Source organism: Podarcis melisellensis, assembly GCF_964234715.1.
Source record: "Podarcis melisellensis genome assembly, chromosome: 4".
NCBI classification, from domain to species: Eukaryota; Metazoa; Chordata; class Lepidosauria; order Squamata; family Lacertidae; genus Podarcis; species Podarcis melisellensis.
This window is the reverse complement of record NC_138531.1, coordinates 59,415,228-59,438,359: the sequence shown is the minus strand read 5'-3', so window position 1 is coordinate 59,438,359 and position 23,132 is coordinate 59,415,228. Positions and strand designations below refer to the sequence as shown.

At 39.2% G+C, this 23,132-nt stretch overlaps 1 protein-coding gene and 1 long non-coding RNA gene across 20 annotated transcripts in view; one reads left to right on the top strand and one right to left on the bottom strand.

Moving 5' to 3' along the window:
* Nucleotides 1-18,002, top strand: part of LOC309368120 — a 50,225-nt gene extending 32,223 nt beyond the window's left edge. Inside the window, exon 3 of one of the 2 annotated variants that reach the window (XR_014167556.1) lies at nt 17,922-18,002. This is a non-coding gene — a long non-coding RNA (uncharacterized lncRNA). Of the gene's footprint in view, nt 1-11,767; nt 11,808-17,921 lie in introns of those variants that run through there. The other variant, XR_014167557.1, reaches the window with a different exon arrangement.
* ROBO2 (roundabout guidance receptor 2) overlaps nt 1-23,132 on the bottom strand; it is a 901,420-nt gene that overhangs the window by 456,810 nt on the left and 421,478 nt on the right. The window lies entirely within an intron of this gene.

The following is a 23,132-nucleotide window of genomic DNA, read 5'->3' as shown; positions in this document are numbered from 1 at the left end:
AAAAGATAGTGAATCATAGGCAGACAGAAATGCTGGATGACCCATTATGCTAATATCTCTTACTGTAAAATTAAGTGCTTTGTCTTTTGTAAAAGCCATAATTAGTGTCAGCATGGGAATCCAGAGAAGTTAGTGAAGTATATATCTGCCAAGTTTTAAAAAATATATATCAACAGCAATTTACTGAAATCTGAGCTGTAGAGCAGCATGCAGGATTTTACCCCTCCTCTTCCTTAGCCTCCTCTCAATGCCTTCATAGGAGCTATCCAAGTGATTAGCTTATAATGCAACTGCACAGATGTTGCTGGCTTGTTGTGCAGGATTCAGATATTATCTTTCAATTCAAAATTTAAAAAAACACTTAGACTGTGCTTTATTTTTATTATACATATGCAATTATTATTCTCCCTGTTAGTGGACCCATTGCAATTTGGTGTACTCTGACTAGATGGCTTTGTCAATTCCTGCGACTAACACAAGCCAGTCTTCCCTGGACTCCATTCAACAGTATGCACTCACAGAAACATAGACTGCAACAGGCACAAGTCTATCCCTTGCTATACATTTGGGGCTCCTTTTCTCTGTATCACCATAGGTTGCCAATGGAGCATGGCGAGTGCCATGGCACACATTGAGTAATGCCCATGCAATTTTCTTTTTTGGGGGGGTCTATGCCACTTGACCCCTTCTAAACCTGCACCAGACCCACAGTCAGTGCAGAGGGATGCTCATAGGAAATGAAATTGACAGGGGAAAGAATCTGTTATCACCTTCAGTATGCCTTAAGTAGGTTGGCCTCAACTAGAGCCAGGGCTTTTTCGGCTGTGGCTCCAATCTGGTGGAATGCTCTGTCACAAGAGATTAGGGGCCTGTGGGACTTGACATCTTTCCGCAGGGCCTGCAAGACAGAGCTGTTCCACCAGGCCTTTGGTCAGGGCACAGCCTGACTCCCTCCTTTGGCAATTGATGGTTGCCATCAATTTGATTTGAATTAATTTTATAATGGAATGATTTTAGAATGTTGTACTATTTTATTGTTGTTAGCTGCCCTGAGCCCGGCTTCGGCTGGGGAGGGCGGGATATAAATAAAATTTATTATTATTATTATACTTGTATTCACCAAACACATTAAAGGGGCAGCAGGATTATGCCCACTGGCTTCATCAACAGTTTGGAAAACCCAGCAGGATGTCTGAACTGAATTCTACACATGAACAGCTGTGGAGGCATAGACTCTGTGTGTGAAATCAAGAACACATGTAGGGAAACCATCAGTTTCATGTCCAGTGCTATTTCTTTAGCTTTGCATTCAAAATTTACTGTAATTGAATCACTGCCAAGGTGGAACTACAAGGGCCATTTCTGTTGCCACCTTCTGGGACGAGGAAGGGCATGGCAGCAGCAAGGTTGGGGCTGCATGTAAGAAAAAATCATGGTGCAAAGGGAACAAGGGCATTGGATATTGCCTGTTAGAAGTATTCAGCTGGTAACTAGCACCAACCACATTGAGTTGGAAGTGACCTTGAAGGCCATTTAGTGCTTAACTCAAGATTATCACAGGTGAAGCATTGCTCTTTATTCTTGCTGTATATGTCCTACACACACACACAAACACACAGGTACCTCTGGTTAAGAATTTAATTCGTTCCGGAGGCCCGTTTTTAGCCTGAAACTGTTCTTAACCCGAGGTACCACTTTAGCTAATGGGGCCTCCTGCTGCCGCCGCACCATGATTTCAGTTCTCATCCTGAAGCGAAGTTCTTAACCTGAGGTACTATTTCTGGGTTAGCGGAGACTGTAACCTGAAGCGTTTGTAATCCGAATTACCACTATAATTCTGAAAAAAAATCCTGTTCACTGGGTTAATATTTCCTCATAGAGCGGATTCAGCAAAGGATATGAGAAAGAGTGCCTTACAGTAATTTTTGAGTTTATGGTACAGGAAGGATTCAAACTTTGGATTTGACAGGTTATTGCATTGCATTGTAATGATATGTGAACTTAGTAAAATGTAAGACATATGCAGGGGGCTGTGGTTAGGGCAAAGTAGCTTTCCAGAATATTGCAATGCTTAATTGTGTAATTAGGTCAGACAATGTATATAAAAGACTGTGAACAACTGAACATGCTTTATGTAAGTAGCCAGCATTTCTTTCCTAAATTATAATTGCAATCCTGCTCTTCATCATAGCATCACTCTTGGGACGGGGCAGGGGTGCGGAACTTGAGGGATAGCTCATGGATGTTGTATCCTTCTTTAATCTCATTGGATAGAAACAACTTTGGCCATAGCCATCATCCTTAGCCTACTGTTGAATGGAATTTGGTAAAACAGACATTCTGAAGTAATTGGAATGGTCTGAGCACTGTACTGTTTCACTTTTAACTCCTTTTATTCATAGAAATGTGCAGCATGATTCATTATACATGCCATACCATTTGCTGTTGTTTGTGAATAATGTCAGTTGTACTTAAGAAATTAGATAAAAGGTGTCTAAATAGATAATTTTGTCAGCTGCATATTATTTTGTTTACAATATGAATCCATAAACTTCACTTACAAAAGATTTATAATCACCTGTTTATGTCATTCAGTCCTATGGTTAGCTGTATTTTCCCAAATGCCTGCCAGATATGTAGAGAGACAGAATCAGAGAGACAAATATTGGTGCATTTCATTTGGTTCATTCATTGGTACACTGTTTGTTCACTATAGCTTGGGTTTAGTTGCAACTGAAGTTATTGTGGCTTACACTTATTGGGGTTTGGTCACAAATTCTGCACATTTGAACCACTGGGTTCAATCCTGATTCACAAGGGGAATACTGAACTAACATTCATACATAGGTGTATCCTATTGTAATAATTTGGAATGTAGCATCCTACAATACTATCACTCATATTCTGCTATGTTACATAAGCCTGATGCAATGTCAAAAACCATACTGCTACTGTGCTGGAGTCACATGGGTCATATTTGTACCCAAATGCTTGTTTTTCCCCATAGCCTACTTGCCTCAGCTCCCTTACTAGATGAGTGGATATGCATGTGAGTTTGAATGCATTATTTATTTCCACTTATATACAGCTCTCTCTCACACAAAATATACCTCTGAGTGCTGGTACTCAATGAAACACCCACTAAATTTGTCCTCCACAATGGGACTTGGATCAATAACTAATTTTGAAAACTGATTAGTTTGCAGCAGGGGAAGTTGACACAGTCTCGTATCTTGCCGGAGGATATAATCAGCCTGTAAATAGCAGTATTAGTGCACTAGGTAATAGGTTGGTAATAAGAGAGCAAAAGAATATGGCCCAGATCTGCTATAATATTCTTTTCTACAAAGAGGGCATCACATGAAAAAAACCAACAACTCCAACTTGTAAATTGAACATAATGCTGAAATAAATTCTAGTTTTATCACTCAGCATACTTAGTGAATAAGGAGCATTCCTAAATGCATTATAATAAAAGGTGTGCATGCATGCATTGCCTTAGGTGATTATTAAGAAGCCACAGACATTTTTACATATCATTTCTGATTGTGAATTCCAGATGTTTCCAACATGAAACATGAAAAATGTTATGTTCTAACAGTTAATGTTGTATTGCCAGCCATTTCAAAGATGTATTTCCCTATTAGAGCATCAACGTTGCTATGGCGATAATTGTAAAACTGTGACCTAGACTAGGGGAAAGGAAGTGAAGAAAGAATGTAAATGGTTAGGGTTGCTATACCTGGGCATTGCCAGAATTTCAAAGGTGGAACTGACATACCGGGGGGAATTTCTGAAATATGGCACTTTGTCTTGGATCTTAGGCAAGTCAATTGAAAAATCTCAGCCTTTTTTGGCCTTTTTTTATTAAAAAAGAAAAACAACAACTTTGTTTGTCTAAAACAAGCTCAACAGCCTTCAGGGTGTCCTGGTTTTTACTTTTTGAAATATGACAACCCTATAAATGATGCAAATAGAAGCAAGATCATTTAGTTCAACAGAAATAATAACAAAAAAGTTGTGGGTTTTTTTTTTGAGAGGGTATGTAATTAAACTGTGCATTTCAGAAGTTACTTTGATTTTGTATTTTTGTGTAATGAAGGGAATAACTTGATATATACTCTGATCCTACTCAAATGTACTGAACTATATGGCAAACCCATCGATACAACACAATGCAACCATTGATTTGCAACCTACTTTTCATTAGCTTGTGTGGCTTTGGTGGTGGAAAGACTTCTGCAGCTACTATAGTAACTTAAGGCTGGTTAGAAGGGCTCAGAGGCGGAGCTAGCTGCTCTGGCACCTGGAGCGGCGCACATGCTGTGCACCTGGGGATGGAGCTAGCGTCTCGGGGGGTGCCACCCGTGGCGAGTGGCAAGCATCCCAGGGGGGCGGCGCAGCGATGTCACCCCCCCTCTGGGATGACACCTGGGGCACTCTGCACCCCCTGCACCTCCTTCCTCCGCCAGTGGGAGGGCTGCCTATCTTTGATGCCTCTAACAGCTTGGCCTCCCTTGTAGCTCTATATAGGTGCTGAACTCATATAAGAATGAAAGACTGTTAGGTTCACTTAGTGAGACCAGAGGATACTTATTCTGGAGGTTCCTTCCCTGACCAATGCTATTTGGATGCCTTACACTGAACTAGTCTGCACCAAATTAAGGAAATTGGGTATTAACTAGTGAAATAGGTCCGACTAATGGAACTGTAATGAGGCTTTGGAAAAGAGAAAGCGCTTGATCCACACTGTTTAGGAAAACTGCATTAATCAATCTCAATGCACTTTTATCTCTTAATAATTAGCTGTCTATTTAATATTTCTGCTTTCTGCCATACATCTATAATGATCCTAAGTTGTCAGTCATAGGTTATCAACTGTAAATACTTTTTGTGGGGGAGGGGGGAAACAAAGAACACCACTTTAAAAAATGAGATTAGAATATTGTCCAAACATAAAGTGACTGAGCACATTATTAGAAACTATATTTTGGAATATTTAGGTATAGGTTTATTATTCCCATTACAATGGTCTTGAAACAATTTGCAACAAAAGCAAAACTACAGTGATAAAAATCATGTAAGGATGTTAAAAACATATTCAGTATTCAATATTTTAAAAGGATACATTTATATTAATGGACTAATTCCTGTTGAAAGCATAATCCTCTAGGATTATGTGCCAGGGTCCTAACTGCTAAAGGCCTTATATACAGACCTACCCACTTTCAGTTATATATACACATCCTTTAATAGTGAACTCAAGTGATGAGTGCTAGCAGAAATGGTGCCAAATCAGGGATACTGAGAAACAGAACTACAAAAAAAACAAAAAACCCTTAAGGGAGCAACTGCCGTCTCAATACAACCCAGTGAATGTTGAGCATGCTCAGTAGCCACAGAATATTGAGCATCAGTTGGAAAAGAAAAATGGAAACCTAGGAAGGTGAGTTCAAGTCCTGCTTTTTTCCACCTTAAAGAGGTTTGGAGCATGGCTGAGCAAGAGCATTTCTGCTAGGAGGTGAGGACACTGCAATATTTTGGTGCAGATCCCACTTGTGTGTTATGTTGTTGTTTGTTTTAAACACCACAGTGTTTGGATTGATGGATTGTTTATTGGTCGTTATGTAAACTGTTTTGTGACTATCTCAGGTGAAGAGCAGTCTATAAGTATTGGAAATAAATAAGTAAATAAATCAGGGAACGTATGTGGGTTCATAAACATTTCCACATGTTTCTTAACATTCAGTTTAACTCTGCAATTGATTTGGCTTCAAGGAAGATTATTACAGGGCTGCTGGGTTAACATGTGCAAATTGTATGTCTTTCTGAATCTATTTCGGCATAAGAGAGGCTGAATAAAAAATGATCACAGCAGTGTTTGAACCATATACAGTGGGATTCTATATATAGTTGCACATGAATAATAAAAACATATATAGAATCACATAAAGACATGGATTTCTGGGAGCCAGTCTGAACATTATCATATTTTAATGACAATCATGTATAGCTGAGAGCTATTCTACACATTACTTGGAAAAGAATGATAACCTGAGGTCATAGAATTTTTGACTGCAGGTTGCTGTGGGAATCATATTTTCTAGTGCTTCCCCACACAAAAAACTGCCTGCATGCAGTAAATAATACATGTCTGTGAGAATAATATACTGTACTAAATACTATACCAATTGCCTATCTATGATGTGTTGGTCTACAACATGGAGTTTTTGATACGGGGAATCATTAAAAATGAGATCCTCTCCTTTGCAGACCCTACAAGTGTCCCTATTTTCCAGGGATGTCCCTGATTTAGAGAAGCCATCCCGGTTTCTGATTTGATCCCGGAATGTCTCACTTTTACTTAGGATGTCCCTATTTTCACTGGAGAAATGTTGAAGGGTATGGAGTTATCCGACCCTTGAGCCATCTGAAGGCAATCTTGTATAAGGAAGTTTTTTAAAAAATGTTTAATGTTTTATCATGTTTTTATATATGTTTGAAGCTGCCCAGAGTGGTTGGGGCAACACAGTAAGATGTGTGGGGTATGAATAGTAAAATTATGGAATGGGGTGTCCCTGTTTTCATCAGAGAAATGATGGGAGGGTATGCCTTTGCAGTCTGAAGTGGCACAATCCATAATTTTACAAGTTCAACCACTTTATTCTATGCAAATTGACTGACAAAGATACAATAAATCAGATTCAAACTTCTCCATGCCTTCCAACCTTCACTGATCATTCATTTCAGCATGCCTTTAAAGGACTAATCATCAGACCAAGAACTAATCTACTGTACTGCTCAGTATCCATATGGATCAATACTAAACATCTTTATTTCTATTTGTGGATTTGCCTTTCAAGTTCCTTTCTTTCCCTAACTCTGTACAAACTTTAATCACATAAACTGAGCAGTACATCTTTTTATATGGTGAAACAAAGAAACACCAAAGAAAATGCAGTTTCAGCCTCAGAAACTCATTTCCTGTCACATGTCCAATCATTTCTAGCCTTCTACTACTTCATTTATTTAATAGGGAAAATGGACTTCAAAAGCTTGTTTCTAAAGCAGGTCGACACTACAGGGACAGCAAGTTAAGAATAGCTAAAAAGGCTTCATTATTACTTTGAATATCTCACCAGGTGGTCGTTGCTTCCAATGTTTTTATTCCAATACTTTGCAGCAGTTAGACACCAGGACATACACATTGCTGGAATTTAAGAACCTCCCCATCTTCTACAGACTAAAGCATATGGCATAGTGAAATCATAAAAATTTCCAAACCCCAAACAATCCACATTCCAGGGACTCCTTGTGCAACTTGCCCACACATATATTGTGTGTCTGCATAATGGGAGGATACTTAAATTTAAATGGAAAAGAAGTGCTTCTCATAATAGAAAAAAATGTTTGTATATAGCTATAAACTTTAATTGGTTTAGCAGTCGATTAATCAATCAGCATTTTCGTTTTGATGAGTAGGAAGAGCTATAATGGTTTAGAATGGCTCTGAAGGATACTTTTGTTTTATCTTAAGTTTCTACATCCTATTTTTCTACTCCCCCCGCCCTCTTATTGTCATTGTTCTGCTGATATTTGCTCTTGGCGAAACCTTGTACTTTTTGTCTGCATCACCTTTCTCTTGCTGCCTCCAAACATTTGCACCTTCATGCAATCGTTTAAACATTGTTTGAAAATGTACACTACCTCTTTTTCCAAGCATTTGACTTCTAATGCCTGCCTCACATTTGCTTTTTCTTCTCTTTCCCTTTTTAGTCTTTTTAGAGCTCAATCCTGTGGACAGGGTAGGCTCTTTCAAGTTGATTTGTAGTGCCCAGCAGTGTGCATTGTTGTATTCATCATCTTTTGAAGCTGATGCGTAGTTTCTCAGAGCAAAGAGAAAGTAGCAAACAAGGCTTTTCTTTCTTACAATTAGTAGTTCATTTTTCATACTTCCTTCAATATCAGGGCTGCTATCAGGAGATGGTACTATCAGGCAACTTCTGAGGCCAATGCCTCAGTATAGGGTCCACTACCAGCCTCTGAATCATGCTGGACCTTCTACTTCTGTGGTTTGTTTGTTTTTGTCTACCTTCCCTCTCTATGGTTCTTGTTTAGTAGGCATATAAATACAATTTTATCTGTGGAGAAAAAGTAATAAACTTAGGGAACAATCCTAAGCTATCGGAGAGGACAGCTGAGGGGGATGTTCAATGTTGCAGACTTCCCTCTTTGCCCGTAGATTTCCCCCTCCAGGTGAGAAAAGAGGTCCATTTCAGGATGCCTAAGTGTTGTGACACCGAAAAAGCTCCGCCACCACCACTGCTTTTCTGCTGATGTTCCAAGAGCAGTAAGGGGTAGGAAGGGAAGAGGGGTGGGGCAGGTTAGTGGGGTGGGGTGGGGGGAAAGGGGTGCTCTTGGGAGAGCTTTGGATCTGCTGGATCCACACCACCTTGTTCTAGTTATACTCATGTATTTTGTTTGCCAGTGGAACGCATTGGGACTTTGAGAAACCTGGAAATGTTATACATAAGATTTGAAATTAAGGGCTTTCGAACGTTTTAGCTACTGATTGATAATAAAATTGACTTTTCTGTTTCACTAAGCAAATGGCTAATGGGGAAAAATAAAGATCTTTCATGTTGTTAATTCTAAGAAATAAATAGGAATTAATAATGCTTAGGAGTGCTATGGGTCTATTTATCCAGGCACTGCAAGGTACTGTATCTTGAAAGCAATTGATCTTAGCATTTTTATAACAGGCATACCTGTTTTATAGATGAGTAAGCAGACATAGTAATTTTGTGCAAGTTCTCTGAGATTATTAGCAGGTTGTACTTGGGAGATCTAACATAACTCTGTGCCACTAAAGTTACTATGATTGGAAATGCAGTATACTTGGATGCAGTGTTTTTACAGCAGCAGTCTACTTAGCACAGCATCTGTGAAAGTAGCCAGTATCAATCCTCCTAAGGACCTTAATGCTACAGTCCTTCACTCGTTATTCACTCTGAGCTTCCAGCAATCTAAGGTTATAGCAACACCTCATCATGAGAGTAAAAATGTTGCAGTTGCACTGTGTGAAAGAGCACCTAACTTCTTGAGTTCTCAAATGATTCAAGTTATTAGTGGGACAGCAAGCAGGAACCAGGAAAGCTAGTTGTTAAGTACAGGTAATTGATAGGTTTTATGGACCAACTGCATTTCAGCCTATCCCCATCAACAATAGGTACTGGGACCTACTGCTAAGAACAGGCTATAAAGGGATGAGCAGTACAAACTTGTAGGACAATAAACTACACTATATCTTGAGTTAGGGGTATTGATTGTACCGGTACCATATCATTACGGGCAGCACATCCTGTTTCACCACTTGAGGTGAAAAGGGATGTGCTGCCCCGCTGCCCACCCTGCTCCTCACCTTTGCCAGCACTCCACCAGCACCACTGCCATGCCACCTGCAACGCCATCTCTGCCACTAATGGAGAAGTAGTGCTGGCATCAGCACAGATTTCAAGCAAGATATCTTGTGCTTTGTAAGATTTGTGAAACATTTATTAGAGAGAAAAGTCCAGCCTACCATTCTGAGCAGATTCCCTGCAAGGCTAAGAATTGTGTTTTGAATACCCCAAACTCTGAGCTGTGAGACTCCAGGGATTCCAAGGAATTCCAACACTTACCCAGAGTTCAGTTTCCTTGGAATGAAGGTGAATGGAGACTGTCGTATCTTTAAGATATATGGTTTACCATATATACTCGTGTATATGGCGACTTTTTCAGCACATTTTTAATGCTGAAAAAGCCTCCCTCAGCTTATACTCGAATGAGGGTCCCTTTCAGGCTGCTCCTTCCTCCTCCTCCTTTGCTGCTGTCAGTGCTGGCGGTGGAGGAACGAGCAGCCCGAAAGTAGCCCTTTTGGGCTGCTTGTTCTTTCTCCACTGCTGCCACCACCAGCCTCTGCCTCTCGGTAGCACCCAAGGTAGGCAGGGGGACAGAAGGGACTGGGTGGGAGCGAGAAGCCCCCTCTGTGTGTGTGCATGCACATGTGCACACATGCACTCTGGCCCACCAGGAGGTTTGTGATGTGGTGAACCGGCTTATACTCGAGTCAATAAGTTTTTCAAGTTTTTTTGTGGTAAAATTAGGTGCCTCGGCTTATATATTCGGGTTGGCTTATACACGAGTATATACGGTAATTTACACACACACACACACACACACACACACACACACACACAGAGCCTGAAAATAGGATGGATGGGCTCACAGAATTAACACTGCAACAGAGCCTCCCTCCCTATTAGGTTCCTAGCCACCTCTCTCACACACCTCACTGGCTTCGGATTTAGCACAGCTGAGAGAGTCTCTAGCTTCCAGACTATCCAGAACTCTCACACATTCAGCCCTGCTTGGACTACTGTGAAGCAGCATGTAGCCAGGTGAAGTGGAAAAAGCCCCACCTATTTGTATCTATGATAACTGAACTCTTTAAGATGCTTATGAGGGTGCTTAACTGGGCCCAAGCTAGAACCATTAGTCTCACAAAGAAACTAGTTTGACCAATTCAGCAGGTTCTAATAGATGTATAGATAAAGAACCACAGGCCTGGAAGAGATGTTCAGATATCATCCAGCTCAAGCCTCCTTGGGCTATCACAACATGATTCCTTAATCCCATCTCTATCCCACTGTACCACTCATGTCGTGTCACTTTTCTAAGTGGAAGTCTTCGGCTAGCAGAAGTTGGGGAGCAGCAATCCACCTATTGAAAAGTGTCCTATAGCCTATATATCAGAATCTAGAAATCCCACCTGTCTTCCTGGAGCAAGATGCATTTATCATATGAGATGAACAGATATTGTCGATGTAAATGCCAGAACAGTATCAACATTGAAAGGCTCACTAAATGTGTGAATAAACTTATGTTCTGTTTCCATTTCCCTTGTTTTTTTTTATCAGTATCAATTAAATAAATTATGAGAAAGGTGTAAGATAGCACATTTGCATATGGACTGTATTTTGCAGGCTTGCTAGTGCACAATCTTTGGCATGAATGACAGTTAATATTAAAATATTTGAATGACAGTTAATATTAAACCTCATGTGGCTGAGGTGAATTTTGCCAGCTTTAGTCAACTAGAAATGGCCCTTAAAATCTGTAGTGAATGGTATGAGGAAAACAATCTGCCTCTGCATGGATTTAAATAGCAAGTGACAACCCAATGGAATTCTCATCTTCATATGTTCCAAAAGCTGCTAGAGCCACAAAGTCTGTGCTTGCATACAAAGAAGCCTTGTGTGAGCATAATGCAAAGTAACAGATTTACTCTTTGGAAAGGAAATGGCTGGGAAAACCTCTGGAACTTCAGCCTATTTGTAACAGCACATGACATATCAACAGTTTATGTCTTTATAGCCCTAAAATTATACTCTTTTATTAAGTGTGTTTAAAACTGCCAAGCAAAGTCATGGTCAACACATATTTGACATGTTCTCACAGACTGATTCTAAAACAAAGTCATATGTAACTAGAGGAACCTGGGCTCATTTCATACACTTCTTGTAGCTATGGCAATGCACAACTGCCCAAACTAAATTCAATGTCAGTAGTTTGTCATGGGGATGGACTATCATTTGGCATGCCATTGGTTGAATAACTTGGAAGGTTTTCAGTGTATGCATAATGGTCATAATATGTAGAATTTATGTTGTATAAATCTAGTGTTCAAAGCACCTCACATACATGAGGTGCAATTCTCCTGTTCCAGGCTGTGGCACATAGTGGTCTGTAGGCCAATTGTGGCAAGATGTAGGTCAGGCAGCTGAGTCAGGACCATGGAGAGCTCCTATGGAAAAAGATTCCAGACTCACTGACCACACTCATATGTCATGGTAAGTGAAAAATCCTAGCAAAATAAGCCAGGGTATGCATGAGTGGCATACAATTGTGGGCAGGTCTTTTCACAAAGCTTTGCTCCACAACTCATGTGAGTGCCAAAGACAGCCAGGGTTAATAATAGATTCCTGCTACGTGTGAACTCCTAAATTACAGTTAAAGTCTTCAAAACAAGCCAGAGTATGAAGACATGGTATAAAGCTGCCTTGGTGTATTGGCTTGCTTGAGATCCATTATCAATGGTTTCTGGGTTCACACATAATGAGAAGTACTTACTCCTGGCTTATTTTGCTGCTCATGTGAAGGAAGAAGTCAAGTGGCGTGAAAGGAGTTGCCTATGGGTGCATACCAATCATGCATAGCCTGGTTTATTAAGCCAGGATTTTTGTCTTTCGGTGACATGCAAACACTCCCACTGAAAAGCAGGGAGCTGGTAGTGTTGATCCAGCACTGGTCTAGAGGTGATTGATGTGTTGCATATTCCTGCAGAGAGAGATGTAGTTGATCCTTGCCTCTCTGGAGTGTGCCTGCTTGGAGGCTAAAGTGGGTGCATTGCATTATACAGACATGTATACTAGTAGGCTTGAAATTTCAACCATGGCATTGGGTGGGGTTTGGTAGAATGTAGGAGGAAGTGAAGATAACAGCAGTTTGTCTAAGGCTGCTTATTGCATATGTTGCTACACAGAGATTTGACTTCCTGATTTTCAGTGCCAAAGCAACACTGGGACCAGAAACATGACACAAGAACCTTTGTCAATGGGACAATTATCTTTGGACCTGGCTTCTGAAATAAGAGGTTCACCCTTGCTTCTGTCAAGCATTTTATACTGCCCTTTTCCTGGCTCTTAGCTTGAACACATTATTTCTATGTACAGCTGGGAAGGCTGCTGCTCATAGGCAGACAAGTCAGTAACACCTAGGAATACAGAATGGAATGATTGACACTCTTAACTGTAAACACAGGTCTTCTTCATCCATAAAAATGCTGTTCCTGGTAGCAACACTGATAAAGTTTCTGGTGCAAACAAGACAGTGATGTGCAGTCTGCAGTGTTAGTTCCAGATAAGGAGGTTAGAGTGCCTAGGAAAGGAATCTCCCAAATGCAAATCCCCTGGCAGGAAGACAGCACTTAACAGTGCAGATTATCCAGCCTTTGAGCTGTCCTCAAAGGAAAGTGACTAAATGGCATCAATAAATTATAGCACGACAGGAAAAGTTTTAATAGCCAAATGCATATCTGCTTCCCACTCCCACCGCCATCAGCCAGTGAAACTGTAAAGGAAAAAATGTTTCTGAAAAGGGTGTTTTAGGCAGCAGTCCTATAAACAAGCAGCCCCAGGCAGTGCCCTATATTAGGATGGCTGCCTCCCTGCCCCCCCCCTTGGAGTAGATCCTATTGAACTCAGTTGGGGATTCCAGGCAGAGAAATCAGCTTTCTTTCCTGTTCTATCATATAAACTTCATTGTGGGTCACAATAGACAATATGCGAAATGCATGAATGCATTTATCATACCCATTTTGGGAGAAAAAAATAAATGAATAGCATTATCATTGCCATACTGGAGATGGAAGCCTAAGCCTGAAACAGTGGCTTCCCTAAGACTTTTTAGGCAAGACATGAACTGGAGACAGAGCTGGCCTATCCATGAGGCAAGGAGAGGTGGCAGCAGATCCAGCTTCCAAAGAATGCATCACCCACTGCTGCAGCAATGGCTGGGGTGCACACCTTGGAGGCCAGATCTTCTGCCTCCTCAGCAGTCCCCCCCCCTCGTCTCCTCCCCCATGTTTACAGCAGCCTCTTGGTCAATAGGAGGTGCTGCTGGTCTCCTCCCCCCATCTTTGTTCCTGATGTAGATCTTCACTCACCCCTTCTTCCCTGGTGGGGAGAGGCACCATTTTGCAGTTCACCTCAGGTGCCAAAATGTCTTAGGCCAGCCCTGACTGAAGAATTCCTGATTAGCTGCTCAGTATTTTAGCTACTACACTACACTGCGATTAGGAAGGATTCTGCATATGATGCACTGTAATCTTTAGCATATTTTGTGTTTCTGAGTTTAATACCACTCACCATAGAGGTCCCAATGTTGAATATGTAGACATAACTCTAGATATATGGCATAGCCAGCATGAATATGTTCATAACTCTGACAACTGTATCTGATGTTTCGATATTTGACTGCAGTTATAACAATCACTATAATTGTAACAGTTCATGCTAGCCAGGCTGCATATCTATTCTTCATTTGTCCTTAAACTAATTCACCCTACATATGAATATATCGCCCTCATCAATTTCAAGTGCCATCCCTTGGATTTTCAGGCTATTAACGAGTTTGCATTATGTATGAGTCAAACAGAAAACTTACATTCTTTTGCTTGCACAATGGAACAGGTACTTTTCTTGTTTGTTGTCGGAAGCTGTTCTCATTGAAATACAAGTCACTGAGGAGCAGTCCTTTTTTAAGGATACCATGTGTTTACAAATTGTGGTTACACTCTAGCTGATTACTAAATTCTGACAATACAGAATATTTGTTAAGAAACAGCAATTATTCACATGTAGTTGAGCATGAGACACTTAATGTCAGGGTCATGGGTTTGAGCCCCATGTTGGGTGAAAGATTCCTGCATTGCAGGGGGGTGGACTAGATGATCCTCATGGTTCCTTTCAACTCTGCAGTTCTGTGATTCTGAATCTATGATATTTCTTGGGTCTCCTAATACTTTTTAATTCACCAAGGTCACTTGACATTAACAGTATTTAAACAAATACTTCAGATATTTTATCATGTTCCAGCACAACCCTATGGATCTCTACTCAGAAGTAAATCACACCAAGTTCAATTAGTTTACATGCGATCTTAGACTGCTCAGAAATTTCAGAATCATTTTTTTAAAAATAAACCAAAACAAATGTTATCTCTAAAATGAATTCCATTATTATAGATAAATGAGCTCCCCAAAGCTCTCCTTAGGTAATCGTTTCTGAGCTAATCCAAGGGGCTGGCTAGTCTGGGAAACCATTTTTTCCATCCCATGGGAAAAAATGACTGTATTAGTTCCTACAGGGGCAGGAAAAAAGATGATGCAGAGGCAAATGTATTGGAGAAATCTAGCTCCCTGGAATTGCACAGGCCCTATTTTAAGAGCTTTGGCAGCCAATGTGATTTCAGCTTAGGCTGCCAAAGTCCCCAAGATCTTTGGCATGCAAAGTCTATGCTTTGTAAAGGAAGCTGACAATTCTTCTCTTGTTCAGATTTCACTCTGAATGGAAGAATTTTGTGCTTTAAAAACTTTATTTCCTTTCAGACTTTTACCAGCCTCAGTTCTTTTCTGATTCTGGCAAAGGAGAATGCTACCAGCATCCCCATCCATATTAAAAAAAAAAAAGATTATATTTATATCTGGAGCACTGTCATTTACTATAACCTCTTGGTTTTTGTTTAATGCAAAAATACACTGCTTAAGTGCCGATAGACTCTGTGATTATTAGGTTGAACATCCCAGAACTAGCATGTGGTTTTTACATTTCAGTAGGTATGAAAAACAGGGAATTCAGCTAACACTGGATGACTTTGGCATTGGAACACTTTGCATTTTTAAGACTCAGGATTGTAATGGCAGAAAGATTCTGATAAGTTTAAAGTAGAAGTGTGCATTAAAAATAATAATCTTGCTGCTGCTGCAAGAACACCCCAAGCCAAGTTTCACTGTTCCCCTGTAAAATGCAGCCATTACAACATGTGCTTCACCACCTCTATCACACATAATTCCACATCATTTTCTGAAGCTGATAAGGTGGGAAATATGGAACATAATGATGTCAAAACACAAAGCAGAATTAGATCAGGGGATGCCAATTTACATGGGGAGGCATATGGGCACATTTGCAAACCGGAGGAACTGCCACGGGCACTACACACACACCACAACCTATTATACTGGGTACAGTAAAATGTTTATTTCACGCCTAATTTCAGTGGGGGAGGGAACTTTCTGTGGACACATATCCAATTAAATTATATGTGATGGACTGAGATAGGAGAGGTCATTGGGACAGCCATTGACAACTCTTTGTAATATATGTGCATTCTTTGTGACACATGGCCCCACCGATAGAGTCTATAGTGAAATAATCACTATACTGTACTGTATTCCTTTACTTTACTTTACTATACTTTACTGTATTCCTATATAGTATATCCTTTACTATATTCCTAAGAAACATACAAATTCTATGTAAAAAATGTCATTACTATATATCACTAGTCTGTTCTCAATTGTTAATACACATACAGAACACCATATGCAGCAGTGAATAACTCCGCCTATTTTACCAGTTGACAGTCTAATATTTAAACATTAGTTTAAATATTGTGATTATGCTATACAAACATGGGAAAGAAACCCTTAATAATCCTCTATTAATGTCACTGACAAAAAACTGACTCTTTTATTGAATATTATTACCAAACCTTATTAAAATGTGCCATGACTTCAAATTACCAAATTACTTGTAACATTTCCCCCCTTCAAGACAAAAGTTACCATTAGCAGTAACTTGTGGGCAGGGATTCCAGCCTAATGCGTGTAAGATTTAATTACACAAATACTTATGCATTTCCATAAAATTGTCATTTTCTTTCTGCAGCTGCAAACATTTTTCTTCATATTTGTAATTATTTTGGAATCAGATTATTCTGATTTAGCTGCTTAGATTGGTCAAACAGGAAAAAATATTCCCAGATTAACTGGAATCAACAGTGTGAACATCTATGTAGGTTGTTTTTACATATACCAAGTCTCTTTTGTCAGTTAGCCACCTGGATCACAGTGAGATATTTCAAAAGAGATTTATTTATTTATTTATGCGCTCATTTATTTGAGCCCTTTGGGGATTACTGTATCTAAACAATAAGTCCAGAAGGAAATGGAACATGCCACTAATATTTAGTTTTCAAGACTTATGCAGTATTTTGTGGGAAAATGCAGACCACCACTAACGATATAGACCAAGCTGATCTTAAGGTCATTTGAGGTGACCCAGGCAGTCATTTCATGACTAGTGAATTGTCATTTGGTGTTAACATGGAAGTAGGACTTTTAGTAATAGCACCTACCCTCTGGAATGCTCTCTCTTGAGTTTTTCACAAAGCAGAGATTGTAGTGGATTTTAAACACCTGTTAAAAACATATATGGTTTCCTGGTCTCCAACCTTTTAATTTTTTGTATACTACTCAGTTATACCTGTTATTGCCTGGTTTTAGGAACGTTATCTGCTATGTTTTTTTATTATTTTTGTGTAAACCACTTATAGTTATATAACATTAAGGGGCGTAAATATGTTTTAAAATATATAAACAAAAATTAACAGTGATACAGACAAATTTTAACTTGTGCACAGTCAGGTTAACACTTCTTTTCAGTTTTTCATCTTCAGCATACAGGAGCTATTTTAGGAATTAGAGGCAATTCTGTCACCAGCCTTGCAGATTCAAGATGTAAAATGAGCAATCCTACCTTATTGTGGTGTGTGGGGAAGTTTATTTTCATGCAAGTTCAATGACTACATCCTTTGCCCTGCTATTTCACTGTCACCAGGGTGGGAAGAGGGGATATTTTCCTTCCCACCCCAGCTGGGATGGGAAGAATTTACTGTGCCTGCCTCAGAGCTTTCCACAGGCCTACTGAGGGACCATCAGCAATGGAAAAGTTGTCTCACTGGTGGACTTCCCTCTCTGGCAGAAGAAGGGCACATACGTGGCATCCTAGCGTCCTTCCCCTGCCCTTCAATCAGCAATAAGAACACACCTTAAAAAGATATGAAAACCTATTTTCTAGAGAAGAGCTGGCAAAAGAGCCAACTGAATAGGTTTGATAACATTAAAATATCTCTAAAATATTCATGTATAAAGCTATAATTAGTCAACAATGTGTTCTTAAACTAATAAGGATATATTTCTGTCCTAAGATTAATATTTTCTCTTTTTTATACTTATTCTCTTATGTAATCTATTGCAGATGTTTTTACCAGGACAGTTGTGTTTTAACACTACAGACCTTACTACTTAGCAGTGTTCAAGGATTGACTGTATAATAAAGCTCCGGTTGTTTACTACTTTTTGTCTTTATGTTCTCAGTCTTTGGTGGTCCATAAATTTTCTTTATTTATGTTTTAAAGGAAGGGAAGACTCACCTTAGAAACTAATTAATTTGCTAATTATTAAGTCATTTATTTTACTTGCTTTATGATAGTCATATGGTTAATAGCCTAAAATGTATTTTTGAGTTAAAACTGCAGCACTTTCTACTTTTCTGTGAAACATTTGCTTTGGGTAAATATAGACTTAGAACAAGATTCTGAATGGACCAACCAATTTTTAATTTCCAGTGATGTTTTCAATGATAACATACCATGACATAAATATAATAAAAACAGTTGAACAACTGTCAGTGAGATTTAATAACAAGCTAAAATGGCTGGCAGGGACTATGGATAAATTGGTTCCACTGTAACTAGTTGTACCTTGAAGCAATGTTTATTTTTGGCCCCTGCCACAAAAGTGATATATAGAATCACTTGACATTTCAGAGAACCATAAGTTGATTGGAATCAAGCCAAATTCAACTGACCAAGCATTTGTAAGTATTCTCTTCCATAGTCAATTCAGCTGCAAGCACAGTGGTGCAAATATATCTCACTTATTCCAACTGAGACTCATATTTCTGTTACATTCCTTGGACTGTCTCCTTTGCTGTTCTTACATTATCACCTGGTGCCTATTTGGTTGTCTTTTTGGCAGCACCATTTCTGTCCTGTACTGCTCTTCTGTCTTCAGAAGATAATGCAAAATGGGCAGTGGTGGTAGGGAGTGGCCTCCAGATTTGTAGGTGTGTTGGAGAGAGAACACTAGGATCACTGTGCTACTAAATATGTCTTCAACAATGCTTCAGAAGTTATTTCACAATTTTATATGCTTGGGGGAAGACCATTAAAGTCATCCAGCTAGTCTCAGAATGGATACATTAGGACTGTGTACCTTTAGATATTTATTGGAATAGTAGAAGCTAAATAATTTCTTTTTTTCCATTCTTCATGCTGGTTGAGTGAATTTAGCAAATGTATGCACAACCTCTGTTGCTTGTAATGTCATAGAAAATCAACTGAGATCGACCTGATAATCTTTTATATGATCATATGGAAAATCAGCATGCATAGCTGAGTCTTTACACTTCTTGGATGTGTTCATTCAAAGCATTGATCCTCCTATGAATCCCCTTTTAACCAAAGGTTAAAAGCGCTGAAAATAAGTGAGTGGTTATAAACCTTATACAGCTCACTCACCCAATCCATCTGTCAAAAATGGTAAATAGTATACATGATAACCTCATTGTTGCTGCTTCTCAGGCTCTCAAGAGTGGAAAAAGTGTGTCATAACTTTAAACATGACCATACATTCAAGACTCTAATGTAAGTGCCACCTTGGTTTTTAAAAGTAATTAAGATGTAATTTATATAAGAAACTATTAGAAATGCAGCTCCCAAAAAGCAGGATAAAACACAGATCACATATTAGGTTACAATATCAATCAAGTTATTAAGAATGAATCAGTGGTCTAAATTTGTACTAGAAGTGTTTTAACATTTTGGCAAGCTGCTTGAAAGAGTTTAGTAAGAATTTGTAATGTGTGTCTTGGAAACAAGATTTTCCTCTTTGGTTCAACAAAAGGGATACTGTTTCTCAGTTAAACATACCTCTGTTAGAATATAACACAGTTACGAATACGTTTGCCAGAAATCACAGTTTTTAATGAGTCTTTAGTAAAACTAGATTTTATTTTCTTTCAAACTGTGCAGTGTTTTTGCAGTTAAAATATTTTTACATGGTCTTCCAGATTATGTGACCTTTGCAGATTAGGCCTGTCTTTCCATGATGTGTATGGAAAAATTGAGTCAAGCCCACCATTTCCCTAAAACTTTAGCCCCCACTTGCTTCAGATGCATACAAACACAACAATAAAGCTCTTTGCAAGCTGGAACTACTCTGTAAAGAACATAAAGCTACAAAAAACATATTAACAATGGTTTATATTTCTTCACTAAAACAATAATCATTTGGATTTCAAGATAAGAAAAAGGAAGAAACGATCTGAATGCTGATATAACATAATGATAATGGGTTGACATACAGTACGTTATGTACAGAGGGGGGAAAGCTTTCTCCTGTTCACCTTAGATTGAATTGAAAATGATCCAATCTTTTTCCAGAAAATAATAATAATTGGGACTCTGGTTATTTTGAAAGCAAAATTGAAGCTTAGAAAATGTTCTTTTACATTCCCATTCATTGCCAACCTAAAAAACACTGTTCTCCAGGCAGTGGCTTTTTGGAAGGCTAGAAAAGTAAAGCGTTACCACACATTTTTCTCTGAGGGTGATAGGCAAATAGGACATGGAAGGAACAAACTTGTCTCTACCCTTCCCTTCCTACGTGCTGATACGACGCATGTCACTGCTGCTGCTGCTGCAGGCCAGGGAAAGTATGAAAGGTTATTTGGGAGATGCAGAGAGCTGGCAAGAATGGGGAAACTGATCTGGAAGGACAAGAGGAAGTGGGATTTCCCCCTCCAAACTGGATTTCAATCCATGCTGGAGAATAATTCAGGGGCTTATAAATCTGACCTCTTCACCAAAGATATTCTCTGAGCCTGTCTTAGGATAACTTTCCCAGCGCCTCTAGTAATGTACAAGGGATCAAGAAACACAGTGACCTCAAAACCCTTTCAGTTGTATTTAAAACTTCATAAGCTAAAAAGCATTTACAAAACTAAAGCAGATGCTGAAATTGTGCGTAAGTATACTGATTGCTTTAAATTCATCAGAGTGTTCTGGGGGTTCTAGGAATAGCATGTCTCACAACACATACTAGCTATGATACACAGGCGTCTCCCAACTTACACATGATGTTTGACTTGCGTGACCAAGTATATGCACGGCACCGGGAAATAAATAAATTGATTTAAACTGCAAGAAGGCACAAAAAGGGCAAAAATGGTGCAAAAGAGTGGGAAAACTGCAAAAGTTGCGTGGAAAGAGCAGGAAAATGGCTAGCAATCCCAGGTGCCTTTGCAACTGCAATCCCTTGAGTCTTTGCACCAACCTTTGAGGCTTGTGAAGAGTTGTAGGTTGAGAAAGGAGGTTTGGAGGGAGCAATTGTGGTAGATTTTTGTGAATTTTTGGTGGCGTGTGGCTTTTTAGATGGTGTTCCACACTATATGCGATTTCACACATGGTACCTTGGAATGTAACCCCTGTGTAAGTGGGGAGATGGCTGTATACAGTTAAGGACACAGAGGAAGACATTCTCTTCTTTGTAATTCAGTAGATGGTAACAGCAGCTTATTTTGGAAAAGGTTAGGAACATCTGGCTACAGTGGAGAGGATGGGAGACTTACCTAGAGACCACTGGGGACTAGTGAGTAGTAGGAGAGCCCTGGAATGTCGCATAAGATTAATGGAAAATACTTTCCATTGAAAATATTTTTATTAGATATGGGGAGCAATGTATGGACAAAAATTTATCATAAGTTTACTCAATATTTTATGAATCTCTCTATCTATGACCACCACCAACTTTCAGGTGCTCAACTTAAGCATTTGGATTGTGAAGTATAAGTGGGAAAGTGTACAGAGCCATGTTCTAGACATATTATAATTATTCTGTTTTTGGTTTCTTCCACTTCTTAAAACAAAAATCCCAATGAATGCTGATAGAAGTTTAATATACAGTGGTACCTCAGGTTACAGACGCTTCAGGTTACAGACTCCGCTAACCCAGAAATAGTACCTCAGGTTAAGAACTTTGCTTCAGGATGAGAACAGAAATTGCGTAGTGCCTGCGCGGCGGCAGCGCGAGGCCCCATTAGCTAAAGTGGTACCTCAGGTTAAAAACAGTTTCAGGTTAAGAACGGACCTCCAGAATGAATTAAGTTCTTAACCTGAGGTACCACTGTATAGAATTTTATACTCTCAAGATAAAATAGACTAAATTGACTACTGGTAGTTTATGTTACTCTCTTTTAACCATGAAATGCTACATATTTCTAAGATACACTGACACTTATTTCATGATCATAATATGTAAGGGTGTATACGAATGTGCCTACAAAATAAGTTTAGAGTAGTTTAGGTCACTAGAAGACTTGCATGCAAAGTCCAGACTGAGGTGAAACCATGTATGGCATTCAAAGTTATTTGGAGACTTTGATGTTTCTTGTCTACAGTCATGAAACTTTGACAAACTAATCAATAAAATATCAAAGAGCTATTGAAAGAACATGGACTTTCTCCTGTTTGACGTTAAGTTCAATGAAAAGTCCGAAAGATAACACTCTGTAGAAACTAAAATATTCTAGGTGTAAATATTCTCTTTTTAGTGAAGCACCAAAGTACTTTTATAATATCATCTAGTCTTATGCTTTTGCTCATATAAATTATAATATAAAATACATCAGACCATGTACAGTAGTGGACTGTTTCCCACCAATTTAATGGCAAGCATCATTGCTGGAAAATAATCACAATTATAGAGTAAGTCTTCTTCTATTTAATTACTGACAGAAATATTGCTAATTCCTATTCATAATGCTTGGCTATATTGCCTATAATTTGTTTCCAATTTATGTAACCAGAGTGCAGGTGCACAGACCCCCAAAATGTCAATGTTATTTCTTACAGTAGTTCTGGCACTGGTGACTTTAAGATTGGATTACTGCAATATGTTGTATGTGGGGCTTCCCTTGTCCTTGACCTGGAAGCTGCAGTTAGTATGGAATTTCTGAAAGGAGTGAGACCCTATCAGCATATAACCTCTCTACTCAGAGTCCTACACTGGTTATTATTATATTTATTTATATCCTGCCTATTTCCCAGTCTGGGATTCAGGGAATCTTATTGCCAATTTTCCACTGGGCCAATTTTCAAGGTGCTACTACTAGGAAATAAAACCCTCAACACCTTGGGAGCAGTTTCCTTATGAGATTGCCTTTCCCTATATGTACCCACCCCACAGCTTCAATATGTGGAACTGACACTGCTAAAGGTGCCACATAATATTTGTTCTTCAATTGTAAGAAATCCACCTTTGAGTGTGGAAGCAGACACACTTTGGAACTCCCTGCAAATTGACAGCAGGCAGGCACTTTCACTGTACTATTTTGGTGCCTGCTAAA